The sequence below is a fragment of the Camellia sinensis genome, chromosome 13 (assembly GCF_055761805.1).
Source record: "Camellia sinensis isolate YWXY chromosome 13, ASM5576180v1, whole genome shotgun sequence".
Lineage (NCBI taxonomy): Eukaryota > Viridiplantae > Streptophyta > Magnoliopsida > Ericales > Theaceae > Camellia > Camellia sinensis.
Genome location: NC_138973.1, coordinates 49818759 through 49841037, shown reverse-complemented (window position 1 = coordinate 49841037; position 22279 = coordinate 49818759).

Here is a 22279-nt window from a genome sequence, read left to right as displayed (position 1 = left end):
AAAAAGGAGAAAGACGCCATCAACAAGTGTTTCAAAGTCGAAGAAGGCAACAAGTGGAGCATCAGTTATTGTGGAAAGCATGAACAATCTAACAAATGTGGTGCGTACCAAGAATCCGCAGGTTACGGTGAGGCACCTCATAGGTAACGAATCGCTATACACTATTTCAAAGTGCATGCATCGCCTGATGACTATTCTATCCTTTATTGGTACGCCGCTATTTCATTTCACCTCAACATTTATGGATAATGTAGATTACCGGGAGGTGATAATGCGCCAGCCTGATAACGACCACATTATAGGGTGGCTTACACAAAAACAGCTCCAGTGTACTGCGTCGGCGCCGTTTGCGAACCTGTTTGGGGCTTGCCGGATGTGATATAGTGGTGTTAGTAATGCTGAAGATGCCTGCCCTTCTCTTGCTTTGGAAAACTTTTAGTTATGTTATTGTTGGAACTGTAATAAAACAGGATGGTTGTGTGTGCATGTTTTAAACTTTTTCTTGTTTTTTTTTTCTTTCTTGCTAGCTATGGTGTAGTAATGGTTTGCATGTTTGTCGTAGACGGAATGGAAGAATGGTTGCGTGTTTTTTTGGAATGGAATAGGATGGTTGTGTTTGAATTAAATGTATGCGAATGAAATGCGCAACGACAACCTTGGTGTGTTGCTTTTGTATTTATTTGTTTTGTTTGGGAAACTGTTATGTTAGTTTGACGTCATCTTTTGTGGTTGTGTTAGTAATGCCATTGCTGTGTTAATGGTCCCCCTGTAAACAATTAACGACCAGGTTCACTATTTGTTTAATTCATATCATTATGCGTTAGTCATGACATTGGTGACGGCATTTTTTTACATTAAAAATGATGTCGGCATTCTGTAAAGGCAAACTGTTATTACATTTGAGTCAATGCATCACGTGCAACCTGATTGAAACAGTGCCACTCTTGTAGGTTTCGCAACAACGAAAACGTGATGAATTTCGGGGATGGAAGCAACAATGATGATTTAAGGGAAATGCTTAATGGAATGGCCGTATAGCTGCAACAAGAACACAACTGGACATTTCTACAAGCATGCTAGTGTGTCACAGAGTGGTACGAAAAACACATGGCTAAAACGCCATGTCGCACTTCTATATTGACCGGACATGCATGGATATCCAAACTATATGCGGGCCATATGGGTCAATTTGAGGAAAATGTTTGCATGCCGAAGGAAGTTTTTGCCGCTTTGTGTGAGACATTAGTAAATGATTTTGGGTTACAAGTACCGCAACATCCACATGGCTTAGCTGATGAAGAAATCATTGTAATGTTTATTCGTGTGTTGAAAGGGATGCAAAATCGGGAAATCCAAGAACGGTTCCAACATTCGGGGGAGACTGTGTCTCGGCACGTGCATAACGTATTAACTTCCATGAAAGAGTTCACTGTTGTTCATTGCCGGCCCACATATAGTCAACATCTTATACATCCATACGTGCGGTCTAAACGGAAATACCTACTGTTCAAGGTACTATTGAAAAACATTACCCAGTTATTAGTTATTTTGTTTTTATTATTAAGTGGATGTGACATATGAAAATAACCATTACATGTACCCGTAGGAGTAACAATATAATTGGGTTGTTGGCAGGACTGTATTGGAGCAATAGACGGAACACATGTAAGTGCACAGGTTACGGGGCAAGATGCGTCAACATATTTCGGTAAGAAATACTGTCACACGCAAAATATCATGGCCGCGTGTGATTTTGACATGTGTTTCATCTTCATTTTGTGCGGATGGGAAGGAAGTATGCATGATAGTCGCATCTTCAACGAGATACTAACAAATGACAATGTCCTATTTCCACATCCCGAAGAAGGTAACACATTGCAATAAACAAAATTGATGGGGCTATAATTTTTCGTCAAATAGCGTTACTTGAAAATGAAGCACAATGTAGATTGTCGTGTCATAAATTCTTGTATTGTCTGCAGGAAAATATTATCTTGTCGATGCTGGCTATCCAAACCGGGTAAGTTACCTAGCACCTTTCAAAGGTAGCCGTTACCACCAACAACAATTCCGAAGTAGTCAATGGAACAGGACGGAAAAAAATGCCAAGAGAATTATTTAACAAAGTTCACTCGTCGTTACGCAGTGTGGTGGAACGCACTTTTGGTGCCTGGAAAAATCGATGGGGGTTTATTCGAGACATGTCTCGGTAGGACTTTGCAAATATGCAAGTTCAGTTAGTAGGTGTGTCAATGGCATTACATAATTATATACGGCGAAATACAGGTAATCTAACAACTTTCACCCAATCTGCGAGGAGGAAGAGGTTATGACAATAGTAAATGCCATACCAAAAGTTAAACATGACGATGATGGTTTAATGGTTGAGGATGAGGACCCGCATATGGTATTGGTGCGCCTTCGCATACGTGACAAGTTAGTGTACTTGCGTAATAACGGAATGTTAGGAAATATATAATAGTCCACTTAATATTCGTAGGGTTGTAACATTGGCAACACACATCAAAAACAGACTGTATTCAAATATATTATCATGTACAATATGTATGTGTTTACACGGGAATATAATCCCTTTCAGTTGGTGACGTGCCTAACTTTGAAAAACTAAAAACAACAGAAAAAAGCCTTTTCGAAAAAAAAAACCAAGGTAAAAAAAAAATAGGATGAATAAAAAAAAAACAAATTCAGAATTTATCATGTGCCACGTCCATTAAAAACATAAAAAGATCAGTTTAAAACAACAAAAAGCCAAAAGAGACATGAAAAATTAGCATGTCCCACGGCAGTACATTATGATTTTTAACATCATTTTAAATAAATTACATGGTCGTAATGTTTTTTCAAAAAACACAAACAAGTGAAAAAAAAAAAATTACAAACATAAATTCGCAGTTGTCACATAATTTAAAAATAAAGGCAACACATGGAAAGCCAATTTCGAAAACTAAAAACAAATTAATGTATACAAATGAAAACAAATTGAGAAAAGCGTGAATGAAAAAAAAATGGAACCACAAAAATAAGCCTAATCCAACCAAAAAAAAAACCAAAAAAAAAAAAAAAAAAAAAAAAATAGAAATTACCATTTGCCACGTAATTTGGAGAAAAATGAAACACATGAAAACCCATTTTTTAAAAATGAAAACATGTTAATGTATACAAATAAAAAAGAAATGACAAAAACGTAAATTAAAAAAAAAAGAACCACAAAAATACGCCTCACCCACAAAAATAACAAATAAAAAAAAACATAATTTACCATTTACCACGTAATTTAAAAATAAATACAACACATGAAAATTCATTTTTCAAAAATAAAAACAAATTAATGTATACCAATAAAAATAAAAATGACAAAAACGTAAATTAAAAAAAAAAGAACTACAAAAATACGCCTCACCCACAAAAATAACAAATAATAAAAAAAACATAATTTACCATTTGCCACGTAATTTAAAAATAAATACAACACATGAAAACCCATTTTTCAAAAATAAAAACAAATTAATGTATACCAATAAAAATAAAAATGACAAAAACGTAAATTAAAAAAAAAGAACCACAAAAATACGCCTCACCCACAAAAATAACAAATTAAAAATAAATAAAAAAACATAATTTACCATTTGCCACGTAATTTAAAAATAAATACAACACATGAAAACTCATTTTTCAAAAATAAAAACAAATTAATGTATACCAATAAAAATAAAAATGATAAAAACGTAAATTAAAAAAAAAAACACAAAAATACGCCTCACCCACAAAAATAACAAATTAAAAAAAAACATAATTTACCATTTGCCACGTAATTTAAAAATAAATATAACACATGAAAACTCATTTTTAAAAAGTACAAGCAAATTAATGTATACCAATAAAAATTAAAATGACAAAAACGTAAGTTAAAAAAAAAAAACAAATTAATGTATACAAAAACAAAAAAAAAAACACGAAAACATAAATTTCCAAAAAAAAAAAAACCATAAAAAGGCGGCTGATACAAAAACATAAATTCAAAAAAAAAAAATGAATAAAAGACGCCCGATACAAAACAAAAGGAAAAAAAAAGAAAAAAAACGGGAACAATGACGCTGACGTGGACCTCAACGGCAAGGACTTGAAATAGCCAAATTACTTGAAGGCCACTTCGATAATTTAACATGAAGACATCTCATTAAAAAGTTAAAAAGTAAAAAAAAAGTTAAAAAATTCTTTTCAAATTAAGTTTTTTAGTCTAAGGTTAAAATAATCAAAAAAATCAAAAAGTCAACTCACTTCCCAAACGATACCTTAGTTAAATTATAATTTTTTTAAAGTTTTAAAAATTACATTTCGTTCTCTAAGATTTATATTCGTATAATAATTTAACCTTTATCGTTAACTAAACGTTAAGAATGGTTTGCTGACATCAACAAAATATAAATTAATGGACGATATTACCCCTGCTGAAATCCCTTTGATAAATTAACAAAATTTACAAAAGAATTACGTTAGATAGAAAACAAAAAAATAAGCTTTCGGAACCATTTTTGATTTGTTGTTTAGAAATTTTTTTCATAAAAACTAATTTAATAAAAATAAATATGAAAAAATATATTTAGTTTGTAAAAATTATTTCTCACTCAAAAGATAAAATTATATAAAAATAATAATTATTTTTTATTTCTTAACCAAATTAATTTTTAATTTTTTAAAAAAATTTAAAAATAAATTTCTAAAAAACAAACCAAACATATTTGAAGAATTTTTTATAAACCATTTCTTGTGTTTTTAACTTATTTAATTTTTTGTTAATTTTCACCATCTGACACTACAACATATAAAAATTTTAGAGACCAATTTTTTTTTTTTTTTTTTATCTCTAAAAGCGAAAATTTTGTTGCAAAATTTATTTAGGAACTAATTTCTATTATCGTGAGAATAGTCGCTAAAAAGTCACCTTCAAAAGTAAAAAATATGATTTTTAGCGATAAAATTTTGAAAATGTCAATAATAAATAGACTTTTGAAATAAAATAATTTGATTATGGTTATTTTTTGAGACAAAAAATTTGATACCAAAAAGATAATAATTAATCACTAATATTCAATTTTCGTTACTAAAAATATAATGATGACACTTTTCGCAACAAAAATATTTAGTCCCCTAAAAATAATTTTGTCCCTAAATTTTAGTTTCTAAAACCTTAATTTTTTGTAGTGTGATAAGTGTTTTTCCATTTTTATTTTGCATTTCATAACTTATTTAAAAATGATAATTTAGTTAAATCTCAAGAGGATTCTGTAATTTAGTTAAACCTCAGGTGAAAATCTGTAATTTAGCTAAATCTCATGAGGGTGTAGGTAATTTGCCATTATTTGTCAAAATGACATTTTAGTCAATTTATGATATCCATCAATGTCGTTAATTGCGATGGGCGAGATATAATTTTTGAAACCTCATGGAGGAATCTGTAATTTCGTTAAACCTCAAGGGAGGTGTAGGTAATTTTCCCTAATAAAAAATAAAAATGTCAATGTTTAACCTTTGTAAGAAAATAAATTCTAAATTTTTAATTTTATTAATTTAAATTTTGAAATATTTAAAATTTTTAATATGAATTATTTACTTTTTTTATGAATAAAATTAATAAAAAATATATATATTTTAATTATTAAATTCAATAAAAATAACTATTTTAGAATATACACTTTATTTCCCTCTAAATTTTATCTTCATAGCAGCTCATAAATGGTTATTAGCCTTCGTTTGGCATAAATTAAAATGGATTTGGTTAAAATAATCATAAAAAAGACAAAATAGGTATTTTAACCCAATATGATAAAATATCACATTTAAGGTATAATTATTTTATTTTTTCTCTCACAAAGATTAAAAAAGTCAAAAAAAACATATTCTAAATGAGACTTTTTAACCCTAAACTAAAATAACTAAAAAACCAAAAAGTTAAAAAACTAACTCATATCCCCAACCAGCCCTAATATTATTTTCTGAACTCATAAATGACTTGAATTAAAAATTCACAACACACCCTCGCTGGGACGCATGTCTTACCTGCAAGTCGTTTGCAATTATAGGGTAAATTATAAAAACAAGATTTGTTTAAAATTTAAATTGTCCTATATGATTTAAAAAATTATAAATATTTATTATTAGAATTTTTTATTTAACAGAATTAATTAAAAAAATAAAATTTTTAACTATTCACCTATATAAAAATAAAATTATCTAAATTATTAATTGAAATAAAATTTTAATATTATTAAAAATTATTAATTAATTTAATAATTTATTAATAAAAAAAATTATTTATTATAAAATTAGAAACCTTAAAAAATATAATATAATTTTTAGAACCACCAAAAATAAAGTGTGTTTGTAATTTACCCGTAATTATAAGATGCCACAACCGTCTCGTCGTGTTAAGGGCATCCACAATGGATGTGTTAAAATTGTGTGTTAAAGTGTATTATATGACAAAAAGTACTAAAAGTGAGACCCAAACATATGTGTTAAAGAGTTTTTTAATTTAGTGAGTGAATAATAAATGAATGATAGTACAATTGATGTGTTAAGGTGTGTGTTAAATATATATATATATATATATATATATATATGTGTGTGTATAATAAATCAAATAAATAAATAAATAATTTAGTTTAATCAAAAATTTCAAGCCCAAAATTAAATTTCAAGTCAAAAAAAAAAAAAAACCAACAAGTAAAAAAAAAAAAATTGCCGTTGACCGGTCAACCAGCCAAACATCCGGCCGGTCAACTGGTAAGCCCAAAAAACGCTCCCCTTCGCTAGCTAAAACGCTAGCTGCAGATAAGAAACATATTAAAACACACCACTAACACACACCAACAACTCCATTGCAGCCCCAAGCAATATCTTCTGTTAGCCAAAACTTGACAACTGACACTAACACACTAACGTGTGTCCATTGTGGATGCTATAAGGTAGTTTGATATTGTCGTCATCAGCAACTGTCATAAATTGGAGAAGTTATTGGCTGCTCCACGGGATTCGCACCCTTCCATAAGTTGCTTCTTTATATTTCTTCATATTCTTTTGATAGGATTAATTTTAAATTTGCACCGATAATTTATATTTCTTCATATTCTTTCGATAATTTTTTATTTCTTCATATTCTTTTGATAGGATTCAATTGTAAATTCGCATCGATAATTTAAATAGTCTATTTTGTAATATTACCGTAAAGATCATTTACACAAAAAATTAAATTCATCAAATAACTATAAATATATGAATAAATTACATTTTATTTAAAAAAATGAATAGTTTAAGTTTGCAATCACATATGTCATTAATTTTATAAAATAAAATGTGTTTTTTTTTATGTTTATAAATGTTCGATAAAATCATTTTTGTATGGATGATTTTTACTACAAAATTTACGAGATAGACCGTTCAAATTATCACTACGGATTTAAAATTAAACCCCCGTAAAAAGAGTATGGAAAGATATAAGGAGATAAGATATGAAGAGGAATCTATCGCTTGCTCCACACCATTCATTTAGAGGTAAGTGTCTCATTATTTTTTTAAAAGAGACAATATATATATATATATATATATATATACATATAGATCCCACTGATTTAACTAATTACAATCTAGTTGAAGCACGGCATCAACTTAGAGCATCCACATCAAACTAGCTAGCCTCTGTTTGGCAAGATGGTTTTTAGGCTTTTTTGGCTATTTTAGCCACAAAAAACAAAATAGGCTATTTTAGCCATAACAAACAAAACATCACATCCAACCTATAATCATTACATTCTTCTCTCACAAAAAAAGTCAAAAAAGTCAAAAAGCCAAAAAGTCCTTCCCAAACCAAGCTTTTTAGCCCAGGCTAAAATAGCCAAAAAAGCCAAAAAGCCAAAAAGCCAACCTACTTCCCAAACCAAGCCTAAACTTGTTTTTTAGCTAGTTTGATGATACTGTTCATCAAAAACAGGTCTCCATCAATCTCGCTACAGTAGGTTGTTAATTTATGAGTGCTTCAGTAACTCGTTATAACAAGCGAGGCTCTGTTCATCGTTACAATACGGAGATTAGTGTTATCGAAAGTCTGACCGGTCAACCAGTCAACTGTCAAGTCTTCTTTTTTTCTTTTTTTTTTATATTATAATAAAGTTTAATATTTTGATAATAATCATATGTGTTAGACTTTTCAATGAATTAAATGTCTTTTTTTTTATTATATTATATTAAAGTTTTATATTTTGATAATAATCATATGTGTTGGACTTTTCAAGAAATTTAGCATTTATTAACTTTTTTCAATCCACATGTCTTTCCATATGCTTGCATTTATTGATTTGATCAAAATTCTCTGATCAGCATTTAAAATCCTCTCATACAAATAATTATAGATACAATCTGTGTATAGTTACTGCAGTACCCTTTTCAACTTCTCCCATACACTATGGTTAGTGATAAGATTGTTAAATTATTTTTATAAAAAATCTTAAAAAACATAATTTATATATTAAAAAAAATCTAAAACAAATATAAATATGTATAATTATCCCATGCATAGCACGGGTGATAGGCTAGTATTATATAAGGAAAAGGTGGTTCTAATCTACAAACTTTGTAGGAGCTCCAATATCCTAATCCTAATTTTCTAAATTTTTTATTTAAAAAAAAAAAGACAGCATTTATTGAGTTCTCCCAACCCACAAACCCTTTTGACTTCTCTCATAATTACTGCAGCACCTTTTTCAATCTCTCTCATACACTATGGTTACACACAAAAATAAAGAAAATAAGAATTTTGCTATGGATCTCAAAAAGATATAACATCTAAATTTGAATTATGATTTAGTAATATAATTATCTATTTTTTTGATGTATATCTATCAAAATTTTAAATCATTTAATATGACAAATTAATCAATTTTCTAAAGTTATTGTTTTTTAATTTATAAAATAGATTAAAAAAACTATTGATTGATTTATTTATTTAATAGCAAAAAATATTTCATAATCTCTCCATCCTAATCTCTATCACCGATTTCCAAAAAAAAAAATATTAAAACTTGTCTTCCTTCTTTCTTCCCTTAAAAATTAGATAATATTTTTCATGAACGTTGTAGATATCTATCTATATCTTATATATTATACACACACAAAAAAAAAATAAATTAAAAATCAGATATACAAACAAATAAAATTAATAAATTTGATTTTTATTTATTCAGTTAAAATCTTTCTTTTGCATCTCAATATCCAATTTTAAATTTTAAAAATCTTTAAAGTTTATCTAAACAAATCCAATTTGAAAATATCTCTCACCATTGTAACAACCCTCACCTTACTCTTGTCTTACTTGCATACATTCCTGCATGATCTTGCCTTGTTTTAATAGTTGGAAGGATTTGTTTGCCTTGTTTTGTTAGTATTACTTGCGTGATCTTGTCCCTTGTTCGGTGTGTGCGTAGCCGAGGTCATCTTGAGCTTAGTCCGCCTTTGAACCCTTGTACTTAGAACTGTTTTGAGACCTTGGTTGACCCCCATCTTCACCTCGGGCATTTATTGCCGAGATGTTTTGCACCTTGTGAACCTTGTCCGCAAGCAGGTATGGCCTAGGCCGAGATGTGGCACACCCCGGCCAAGGTGTGGCACAGCTTAGTCAAGTGTCGTCCTCCCTAGCCGATGTTTTGTTATCCTGTTGCTGGATCCTTGATTTGAGCCGATGTCATTTTATTGCCGATGTGTCTTACCCGAGCTTGCTGCATACGCTTTGTCAGAGACTTGTCTTGTCTATCAATCACCTTTTTGAGCTGAACCAACCCGGCAGCGCCACGTGTCCGAGCTGATTGTTAAGACAGCCGGCAGACTTAGAAACAAATCATTTTGTCTCAAATCCTTGTTTTAGAGAGAGAAGCTCTAGAGAGGAGGAAGAAGGGTTCTTGAGTGAGAATAGTCTTCTAAGCTTGATCTTCGTGGCTTGAACCGTTAGATTCGAGCTTTGGGGTAAGATTCTTGATCTACTTTGGATGTTGTTATGGATTATTTAGCTGCATTGCATGATCGGATCTGTTTTGCATGTCATGCATCGTTTTGAAGTTAGTTTTGGAAAGAGAAAATGGTTTTCATGTGTTCTTGAAGAAAGTCTCGTTTTGATCCGAAAGTTGGGACGAAAACCATGTTTTGTGTTTGTTCTTGCATGACTTTCTTGAATGGGTACCCAGGTCCATATTTTGAACTCTTGGCATGAAAACTCAGATTTTTGTAACAAGTAGTGAGCTTGCATCCATCTTTCAAATGATTATGTTCTTCATATTCTTCAAAGAAAAACCCAGGTTTTTTCCTGACTTTGTTTAGCGGGACCTCGGCATGGTCCTGGACGGTACCCGGTGTGTTTTCATGAAACGGGAGTAGTGATTAAGCTTCCAGCTTGTTTTGCTTTGTCTTTGACTTGGATCTGGCAAGAATGCCGAGATCATTTGCATGTATATAGAGCTTGCTTTGAGAATGTGACTTGCCTTGTGATTGTAGGTCCTTGATATTTGCTTTAAGTCTACACCCGAAGAACTAGGTGAGTGGTATTTCTAATAAAGCTATGTTACACTTGCTTTTGATAAATCTTGTTTTGTTTGTTTTGACGCGGGCATTTGCTAAGCATGAATAAATAGCCTTGTTTTGATTGTTATCCTCGGAAAGTCCCTTGTGCTGGAGGACTCTAAACTTTCGCAGTACTAAGTATAAAAGGATACGGTCCTTGTTAAATCGGGCTACGGGCCTAAGTAACACAAGTCCCTTGTGCTGGAGGACTCTAAACTTTCGCAGTACTAAGTATAAAAGGATACGGTCCTTGTTAAATCGGGCTATGGGCCTAAGTAGCACAAGTCCCTTGTGCTGGAGGACTCTAAACTTTCACAGTACCACTTGACTGATGAATACGGTTCATCCCTTGCTTCGCCGATGTTATGACACTTGATTGATGAATACGGTTCATTCCTTGCTTCGCCGATGTTATGATACTTGACTGATGAATACGGTTTATCCCTTGCTTCGCCGATGTTATGACACTTGAATGATGAATACGGTTCATCCCTTGCTTCACCGATGTTATGATACTTGACTGATGAATACGGTTCATCCCTTGCTTCGCCGATGTTATGATACTTGACTGATGAATACGGTTCATCCCTTGCTTCGCCGATGTTATGATACTGGATGATGAATACGGTTCATCCCTTGTTTTGCCTATGTCAGTAAACATCTTTGGATACTTGTAATATTTGATTGATGAATACGGTTCATCCCTCGTCTTGCTAAAGTTTGATGTGTTTCGTTTTGAAGGACCTCGGCTATATTCATGCAAAACCTTTATTAGTAGTACCATTCACTGAGTATTTGTACTCACCCCTCTATATATATGTAGGTGATGAGCAGGACGGCGGCAACGCCTAGATCGTTTTGGATGCTTGTTTTGGATTCGTACTTGTGTCAGCTTTGCTTTTGTATTTACGTCGGCGATGCCCTGCTTTGCACGTCGGCAAATCTTGAAAATCATGCTTCTTGACTTGTATTAGCTGTATTTTGTGTATGTCGGCTCGAGAAGCCTTTTGATCAAGATGTAACATGTATTTTACCTTGTTGTATTCAAGTTGTAAAGTTAATTGGAGATGTTTGGCATTGCATTTGATCTATGCACAGCTCTTATGGACTGCTCGTATTTTAGATTATTGCTTCCGCATTTGTTAGCCCCGATTATCATACTCTGATTGTGTTAAGTTTTTGAAAGTTGGCCTTCGGTAATTACGGATTACTGGCCATCACGGCACCAAACTACTAGGGGCGGTTTGGGGTCGTGACAATACTTTAAATCAATAAAACCCACCTGTTTATCACAAATCTAACTCACATCATAACTTACCTAAATAATAATAATTAAAAACAAAAAGAAACCATAGATAAATGAAATTAAAAAAAAAAAAGATACCCACAACTCCATATTAAATAAATTGAAAAAAAAACTCCAAATAGAAACCACACAAAAATTTGAATTATGATTTAGTAATATAATTATCTATTTTTATGATATATATATATATATATATCAAAATTTTATATCACTTAGGCTTCGTTTGGGAAGAAGGGTTGTGTTGGATTTGGTGCCATTTTAGATACAAAAAGACAAAATAGGCTTTTTAGCCCAATAAGATAAAATATCACATTCAATCCATAATCATTACATTATTTCTCCGACAAAAAGTCAAAAAAGCTAAAAAGTCCTTCCCAAACGAGGCTTTTTAACCTGCAGGTTAAAATAGCCAAAAAGTCAAAAAGCCAACGCACTTTCCAAACAAACCCTAATGAGACAAATTTGTAACGCCCCACTTTTTATTACTCGAAGTCATTACCAAATTCCTTAGCTTAATTCAAGTTTAGAGATAACATACGGAAATAAACTCTTTAGTCCCATGAATAGAAGTAAATAACAATTCTCTCATCTGAATGCAAATTAAATACAACATGAGTGTACTGAATAAAATGCCCGAAGGCTTACATCATTAAAGAATTCAAAGAAGGGTGTAACCCTTTTACATATATGGCATTCTGCCAACACAAAAGAGCCCCCATGGCCAACAAGTAAGAAGATCCACATCTTGTAACACATCCTGTTTAACACCTGAAAAAGATTCAACAACGTGGGATAAACATATAGTCCAGTAAGGATCTCTACATGATCCTCAACAATAACAGCTTACAGATAGCTATGATCATGAATGCTTAATCTCGTACTAGAATAATAATGTGGCAGCTTATACAAAAGTATACATAAGTATAAGCTTTTCTCAAAACAGTCAATCCATTCAACGCTATAAGCGATTCATCTTTCATTTCATTTCATTAACTCTTGTTCCCAAACTTTCACAACAATAACAACTTCTTAGGAAATCAATTTCTCTAAGCCCATTATCTTTCTCACATTTTCCATACTTACAACAGATATTCCCCTTTTCAAAATATACTTTCAAATACCCAATTTTCCCTTCACACTTTCGCAAAATCTCACAATGGCATTTTGGTTTGTTTTCAATACATTCATAACTATACATGCATGCCTTCAATAAAAGGGAGATAACAGATCATCAACATGTATAAAATTAACAATTGAGGCAGCTGGGCCCTCTAAAACTATAACCATCACAATCCATGATATACTCAGATACACTGAGACAAAACAGTAAAAACTCTGCTCTACCGGCTATATGCACAGTAAGCCAAGGATACAACTCTCATAACAATATGCCATTTTACCAAGCGTTAGCTGGAAGGGTGTGGTACCTTCTATTCTCAACACAGTCAGTTCTCCAGGCGTTAGTTGGAAGGTAACGGTACCTCTGATTATAAGCGCAGGATATAACACCAAGAATCACCATACAACAGAGAACAACCAACAAGTGTAATACGTACACATAAACTATCAAAATACATAAGCAATGTGTTAAAGTATTGTAGACGTCCCCGAACGCCCCGGGAGGGAAGAGTCCCCCCGTTTTGTTCGTTATTGGGCTCACTACAGTTCAGGACTCTCAAATTATCACGGTTCTTAATCTGAACCAAAGAGTCCAAATCCGGCAAATCGTTTTGAGAAAACAGATTTTGAAAGAAGTGCCAAACATGAACTGCTTTGCCAGATACAGAGTCGCCACCTAAATGTTTTATTTTTAGAAAATTTAGGAAACTATGACTCGTTGCCTAAGGCCACGTGTCCGTCATCACCAAAGTTGCCTCGGCTCGGGAACTTGGGTACGACTGGGGAAGGTCACTTCGTGAGCACCCCCGCCCGCCCGATCAAAGATCGGCCTCTACTAACCATGATATCTATTTTTGAAGACATTATGCGTTCTTATTCCGGTTATTAGCCTAGATTTACTACGTGATGCGCACAGCATACAAGTATAGACTGGATCGCCTGAATTGGAACAAAACATTTCATGTTTGTTTATTTGAAAATGGTTTAATGGTGCTACCCGCAAGTAGGCTAAGACGTGGATTTGCCACCCTCAGGTGGGCTTAGAAAACATGATTTTGCCACTATCTAGTGGGCTTAAAACTCACATTTAATGAATTGTTCCAATCCAAATAACCCAACCTTCACCCACAGGCATTCAGGCAATTATATCACATAAGCATATAGCCTCATGGTATGCATGCTATCATGGCAGTCACTCACATACATGCAAGAATGCTAAAGCATAAAACTTACTGAGTACTCCAAGCCAAGAAGCTAATTAGAAATCCATGCATGATCCCAATTATACAGAAATGCCTAATGCAACACATGCAAGAATGCAATTATAACAGGCTCAGCTATTCTAAGCATGGCATATGAAATGCTACAGCTAACATGTATTCAACTTGGAATTGAAAATACAATGCAGTTAGTATAATGCGCCGAGCCCGGTGCATGCAAAACAGATGAATGAATGCAAACATGCTATCATACTGTATGTTAATTGAAACATGCCCTAATCTAACCATCATAAACGGGTAAATAAAAGGGAGAAAGACATGGGGTTGGAAGACATACATTACACACACGCACACTTATTACAGTTGTGCCCTCGCTCGGAGGGTCCGAATAAATAATACAGTCCCAAATGAATAATTATAGTCCAAATATGTACAAAACCCTAATTAATTAACAAATTAAATTAGGAAAGCAATAAATTGGCGTGTAAGCCAGGGACTGCCTCAAATCTGCTCCGGATGATGAATGATGCATGCTCGGGTTGCCTTTGTCGGAAAATCCCTTGGGATGCCCCGGTTTGCGTCTGTTTGCAATTGTTCTTGGGATGCGTGCCAGGCTCTGGAAGGTTGCTGATTTTTGATTTGCTGCAACAGAGAGCAACAAAGGGGCATGGCAAAGTATTTTCACATATGTATGCATGACTACTCTTCGGGGAGTGTAGTCCTAGATCCTCGTGCCACCAATCACGCATATCGATGCATGATGGCCGAGGAGTCGATTTGCATGACTCAATATGAAATGAATGCACATATGGACATAACAAGACCTAAACTCCATCATGGATAATCCGGAGTGTCGGTGATTGGGAATTGAGACACGTTCCGTCACTCGAAGTACGAAACGTCCCTCGTTTCCTGTGCTCGGGCTAACTCCTATCCCAAGCACAATGCAATATGCATGACATGCATGAATGCAACTAATATACAACCTAGCATGCACAATACTATGAAATGGCATACACGATGCACGAGGTAACATGACATACGCAATGCGCTAACATACAACCTAGTATACACAATGCTATGAAAAGACATGGCATACACAATGCACAATGGACTTACACCAACATGAATGGACCTCAGCCACACTCACATCAGTAGCCATGAGATGAAAATGAGACACTCGAAATGCGTGCACGTATGCACGCAAACCGAGGACCGATCCTAAGGCACAAATGCCACTCTAACAAGGCATGGCAAGGCACAAAATATGGCATACAAACATGCAAGTTTCAGCACTGAAATGTGATTCAAAATGATCCCAAAACATGGAAACATGGCACCCGATGCATGGAATGGCCCCGAAACACAAAACTAGGCATACGCATTGGCCTATAGCTATACAAAACATTTTATCATGAAGCATGAAGACAGATGCAAGATAGTCCCAAAACATGCATATTTCCAGTTTATAACAAGCCTCAAAGATGAACAAAAATAGGGCTAATCTATCATGCAAAAATGGCCCTAAAAGAGAGGTTAAACACAAAGGGACAGCAGCTGGCCCCAAATGGAAAAGAGCCCTTCAACAAAGTTTAAGAGGGGCTCAAAAAAGGGCACTTTACAGTTTACATCAAGCCACGAAAATAATCACAAGTAGGCCTAAAATATCATGCAAGAAAAAGGCCTAAAAGAGGGATAAAGAAGCAAGTGATAGCTTCTGGCCTCAAACAGAGGAGAGCCCTTCAACAAACTTTAAGAGGGTCTCAAAATAAGGCCTTTTACAGTTTACATGAGGTCTCTAAAATAATCACAAGTATGCCTAAAATATCATGCAAGAAATAGGCTTAAAAGAGGGATGAAGAAACAAGTGATAGCTGCTGGCCTCAAATAGAGGAGAGCCCTTCAACAAAGTTGAAGAGGGGCTCAAAATAAGGCCTTTTACAGTTTACAACCAAGTTCAAAACAGCTCACAAATATGCCTAAAATATTATGCAAAAATAGGCCTAAAAGAGAGTTTAAACACAAAGGGTGAGGAGGGGACCTCAAACAGAGAAAGACCCTTAATCAAACATGGAGATGAGCACAAAATATGACTATTTACAGTTTGGATCAGAGCCCAAAAATGCTAGCAAGTATGGCTTAGATACAAAGCAAAATAAGGCAAGAAAAGAGGAAATAGGGACTCACCCTTGAAGAGAAGTTTTCCAGCAGCTTTTGGTCCAAATTTCTGAGCTCTCAACCTCTTCAAAACCGTCCTAAAATGCTGGAATGGAGGATGGAGGCCTTGTACTATGAGTTGGTGTGTAAATGGCCAAGAACCAAGGGTGTTTTGAGGCTTGGAAGAGAGGGAGAGGGAGGATTATATGCAATGGCCTTAAACCAATTTTTGTAACCCTTAAAAATGCAGCTGAGGGGCTGGTTTTATAGAGGAGAGGAGGGGAGAAAAGGGAGGGAAATCAAATTCAAATTTCCCCCCAAAAGGGCAACCCCCCGGATATAGGTTATGGGGGGAAACAAAATACACAGCTGGAAGGAACCAGGTGTGGGGGTCACGGCCGGCCAGGTTCAGAAGGTTCAAGGGGTCGGCCGACCACCTCCCATGGCCGGCCGACCAAGGGTCAAAGGGGGCAAGCACAATTACTGGTCGGCCACCTCATATTGGTGGCCTCCCAGGTGTGTACAACATAAATATGGGGTTTAAGGTTCAAGAAAGTGGCCCCGGAGTGGTCAACATTGGCTTTCAAGTGAGGAAAACGGACGTCGGAGAGCGATAAAGAAATAAAGCTGGCTTTTCAGAACAATTGCTGGCCTCCCACCCTCCTACAAGCTTCCTAACTATGAAAATAAGGTCTCCACCAAAAATGAACCAAAACGGATGCAAAACGGAGGTTCGGGGACCGAAACGCGCGGCCCGGAGCCCCAAAAATGGGCTGTTTAAGTACCGGAGGTGGTGTTCGACCACGAAGTTGGTCTCTTGGACCCCAGTGTCCCTCAAAAGGGAGTAAATAAGGTGTGTGCCAAAAACCGGGGCAAACGGAGGTGGTTAGGTGGTCCCGAACCGAGGCACACGGCCGTCAGCTTCGAAAAAACCGGAAACCGGGCTCCAAACGGGAAAAATGGCCTACGACCACAAAACGTAGCCTACGGCCACTGAGAGATGATCTACGAGACCTCTCCCCCCCTTCGGGAAGAGAAAACAAAGAAAGCAGAGCCTGATTCGCAAACCGAGGCAAGGCACGAAAGAGTCCGGAAGTCCGGAGACGAGGCTCGCAGCTGAGACTCTGAAACTTCTGAACGAGCATGATATGCAATATCACCGAGCGCTCAACTGGTGACGTCTGAGTCTTAAGGTCGGTCAAAAATGGGGTGTCTACAGTTGCCCCTCTTTGACAGAACTCGGAAGTCATAAGTGACGGGAGTAAATGTCAAAGCCCAGAGACAACCCATTGTTGACAGGCCCGAAGACTTAGACAAACAGGCAAGACAAACAGAGATGTGCCCGCAGGCATGCCCGCAGGCAGGGGCAAAATGCAACCGACAATGCAAGAAGCCGAAGGTATCTCAAGGATTATGCAAATGCAGCAAGCTGTAATGAAGCGCACACGCAACAGTTTTAAGCAAGAATGCAAAGTAATAACTATATTACATGCAGAAAGGATAAAAGAAGATTATGCAATCTTAGCGAGCATGTGCGATAGATACACAAAAGTGGACGAGGTGTGATAGATACACGAAGTGAACGTGTGATAGATACACAAAGTAAGCATGTGTGATGGATACACGAAGTGAACGTGTGACAGATACACAAAGTGTGATAGGTGCATTGAGTGAACAAGTATGATAGATATACTGAAGGTGAACACAAAGTGTGATAGATGCACTGAGTGAACAAGTGTAATAGATACACTAAAGGTGAACACAAAGTGTGATAGATGCACTATGTGAACAAAGTATGATTGATATACTAAATGTGAACAGAGTATGATTGATATACTAAATGTGAACACGAAGTGTGATAGATGCACTTAGTGAACGAGTATGATTGATATACTAAATATGAACACGAAGTGTGATAGATGCACTTAGTGAACAAGTGTGATGGATACACAAAAGGTGAACACGAAGTGTGATAGATGCACTTAATGAACAAGTGTGATGGATACACTAAAGGTGAACACAAAGTGTAATAGATGCACTATGTGAACAGAGTATGATAGATATACTAAAGGTGAACACAAAGTGTGATAGATGCACTTAGTGAACAAGTGTGATAGATACACTAAAAGTGGGTACAAAGTGTGATAGATGCACTATGTGAAGCAAAGCATGATGGATATACAAAAAGTGAACGCGAAGTGTGATAGATGTACTAAGTGAACAGAGCGTGATTGATACACTGAAGGTGAACACAAAGTGTGATGGATGCACTATGTGAACAAAGTGTGATTGATACACTAAAAGTGAACACAAAGTGTGATAGCTGCACTATGTGAACAGAGTGTGATTGATACACTAAAAGTGAACACAAAGTGTGATAGATGCACTAAGTGAATAGAGTGTCATAGATACACTAAAAGCAAACACAAAGTGTGATAGATGCACTAAGTGAACAGAGTGTGATTGATACACTAAAACCGAACACAAAGTGTGATAGATGCACTTAGTGAACAGAGTGTGATTGATACACCAAATGTGAACATGAAGTGTGATAGATGCACTTAGTGAACAAGTGTGATGGATACACAAAAGGTGAACACGAAGTGTGATAGATGCACTTAGTGAACAAGTGTGATGGATACACAAAAGGTTAACACAAAGTGTGATAGATGCACTATGCGAACGAGTGTGATGGATACACTAAAGGTAAACACAAAGTGTGATAGATGCACTATGTGAACAGAGTATGATTGATATACTAAATGAATGAAGTGTGATTGATACGCTAAAGGTAATGAAGCGTGATGGATACACTAAAGGTGAACACAAAGTGTGATAGATGCACTATGTGAACAGAGTATGATTGATATACCAAATAGATGAAGTGTGATTGATACACTAAAGGTAATGAAGTGTGATGGATACACTAAAGTAAACGAAGTGAATATGTGCATGATAGATACACAAAATGAGGATGTGTGATAGATACACTAAGTGAATGAAGTGTGATTGATACACTAATAAATGATCTCAAACGGAACTTCTTTGAATGAACCGTACATACAATATCGTGCATGAATGAGAAAGAAACTTGATAGGTACAATGCAATGCAATGCAATGCATAATGTTTAAGGAACGCAATAAACAAGCGTAGCGGCGTTTTAAAAAGCACCTCATGGGGTGAGTGGCGATGAACCGCTCTACTCTGACGGGGATCTCCCCTCGTGCTCTTCGAACACTTACCTTCAACTCACAGTACAAAGGCTCTGAAATACTGATAAGGATTCTTCACGTAGAACACTTTGGATGCTGTCTTTCTTCCTGATCATATTCACAACTTTCCCTATTCTCCAACGGGGTGACAGACTAGGTTGGTTCGGTATCCAGAATTGAGGTGCATACACGCTATCTCAACCTATGGGGCTTCCATACAGATTTCAAGCCGAGGACATGCCTCTGGGTATTTAAACCAGACTTTAGTCTCGGAAATCCCGAACCTTTGCATTCTAGGCGTGAGCCATTCGAACTCTAGTTTCCACCGTCGCAGTTGGTCTCCTAGGAACTCATTGCGAACATCGCCAAGATGCCTCTGGCAGGGAATGGTACTCAGGTCGCCAGAAACTGTAGACGTCCCCGAACGCCCCGGGAGGGACGAGTCCCCCCGTTCTGTTCGTTATTGGGCTCACTACAGTTCAGGACTCTCAAATTGTCACGGTTCTTAATCTGAACCAAAGAGTCCAAATCCGGCAAATCATTTTGAGAAAACAGATTTTGAAAGAAGTGCCAAACATGGACTGCTTTGCCAGATACAGAGTCGCCACCTAAATGTTTTTTTTTGGGAAATTTAGAAAACCCTGACTCGTTGCCTAAGGCCACGTGTCCGTCATCACCAAAGTTGCCTCGGCTCGGGAACTTGGGTACGATTGGGGAAGGTAACTTCGTGAGCACCCCCGCTCGCCCGATCAAAGATCAGCCTCTACTAACCATGATATCTATTTTTGAAGACATTATGCGTTCTTATTCCGGTTATTAGCCTAGATTTACTACGTGATGCGCACAGCATACAAGTATAGACTGGATCGCCTGAATTGGAACAAAACATTTCATGTTTGTTTATTTGAAAATGGTTTGATGGTGCTACCCGCAAGTAGGCTAAGACGTGGATTTGCCACCCTCAGGTAGGCTTAGAAAACATGATTTTGCCACTATCTAGTGGGCTTAAAACTCGCATTTAATGAATTGTTCCAATCCAAATAATCCAACCTTCACCCACAGGCATTCAGGCAGTTATATCACATAAGCATATAGCCTCATGGTAAGCATGCTATCATGGCAGTCACTCACACACATGCAAGAATACTAAAGCATAAAACTTACCGAGTACTCCAAGCCAAAACAGAAGCTAATTAGAAATCCATGCATGATCCTAATTATACAGAAATGCCTAATGCAACACATGCAAGAATGCAATTATAGCAGGCTCGGCTATTCTAAACATGGCATATGAAATGCTACAGCTAACATGTATTCAACTTGGAATTGAAAATACAATGCAGTTAGTATGATGCGCCGAGCCCGGTGCATGCAAAACAGATGAATGAATGCAAACATGCTATCATACTGTATGTATCGCGATCCTGAATTTACCCTTGTTGTACAGCGATCCGGACATGTGTCCGTGGATGTTGGTAGTTGATTATTTTCTTGTTTACATCCTTTTTACTTTGTATTTGAGTTATAGGATGTGTTGGGCAGGTTTGTTACAGGTTGGTTGAGTTTAGAAACCAAAACTAGTTGCCCAGATTTTGACCTGTTCGCTCGAGCGGGGGTTTTGGCGCTCGAGCAGGAATTGCACCCATCCAGTATTTCCTGTGCAGTATTGGACGCTCGAGCGTGGAGTTGGCCGCTCGAGCGGGGTTGTGTGAGTGCCGCTCGAGCGGGGATCTGGAAGCTCGAGCGAAGACCTGGTTCTGTAAAAGTTCTGGGAGTGTGTATCCGCCGCTCAAGCGGGATTGTTGACGCTCGAGCGGGAGTCTGTGAGTGACGCTCGAGCGGGGTGTTTGACGCTCGAGCGGGTCGACTGGGTTTAAGTTCCGTGTTTTGACTTTTCAAATCACTTTTTCACTTTCTCTTCTCTCTCCTACTTTTCCAAAAACACCATTGTTGAGCCTCTCACTCTAGAACTCTACATTCTCTCTAGGTTTTGATCTAGTAGGAGTGATTTGCTCATCTTTGGCCTTTACAAAAAAGTTGTTGATCGTCGAGGGCCTTTACAAAAAAGACATGGCATACACAATGCACAATGGACTTACACCAACATGAATGGACCTCATCCACACTCACATCAGTAGCCATGAGATGAAAATGAGACACTCGAAATGCGTGCACATATGCACGTAAACCGAGGACCGATCCTAAGGCACAAATGCCACTCTAACAAGGCATGGCAAGGCACGAAATATGGCATACAAACATGCAAGTTTTAGCACTGAAATGTGATGCAAAATGATCCCGAAACATGGAAACATGGCACCCGATGCATGGAATGGCCTCGAAACACAAAACTAAACATACGCATTGGCCTATAGCTATACAAAACATGCGTTATTTTATCATGAAGCATGAAGACAGATGCAAGACAGTCCCAAAACATGCATATTTCCAGTTTATAACAAGCCTCAAAGATGAACACAAATAGGGCTAATCTATCATGCAAAAATGGCCCTAAAAGAGAGGTTAAACACAAAGGGACAGCAGCTTGCCCCAAATGGCAAAGAGCCCTTCAACAAAGTTGAAGAGAGGCTCAAAAAAGGGCACTTTACAGTTTAAATCAAGCCACGAGAATAATCACAA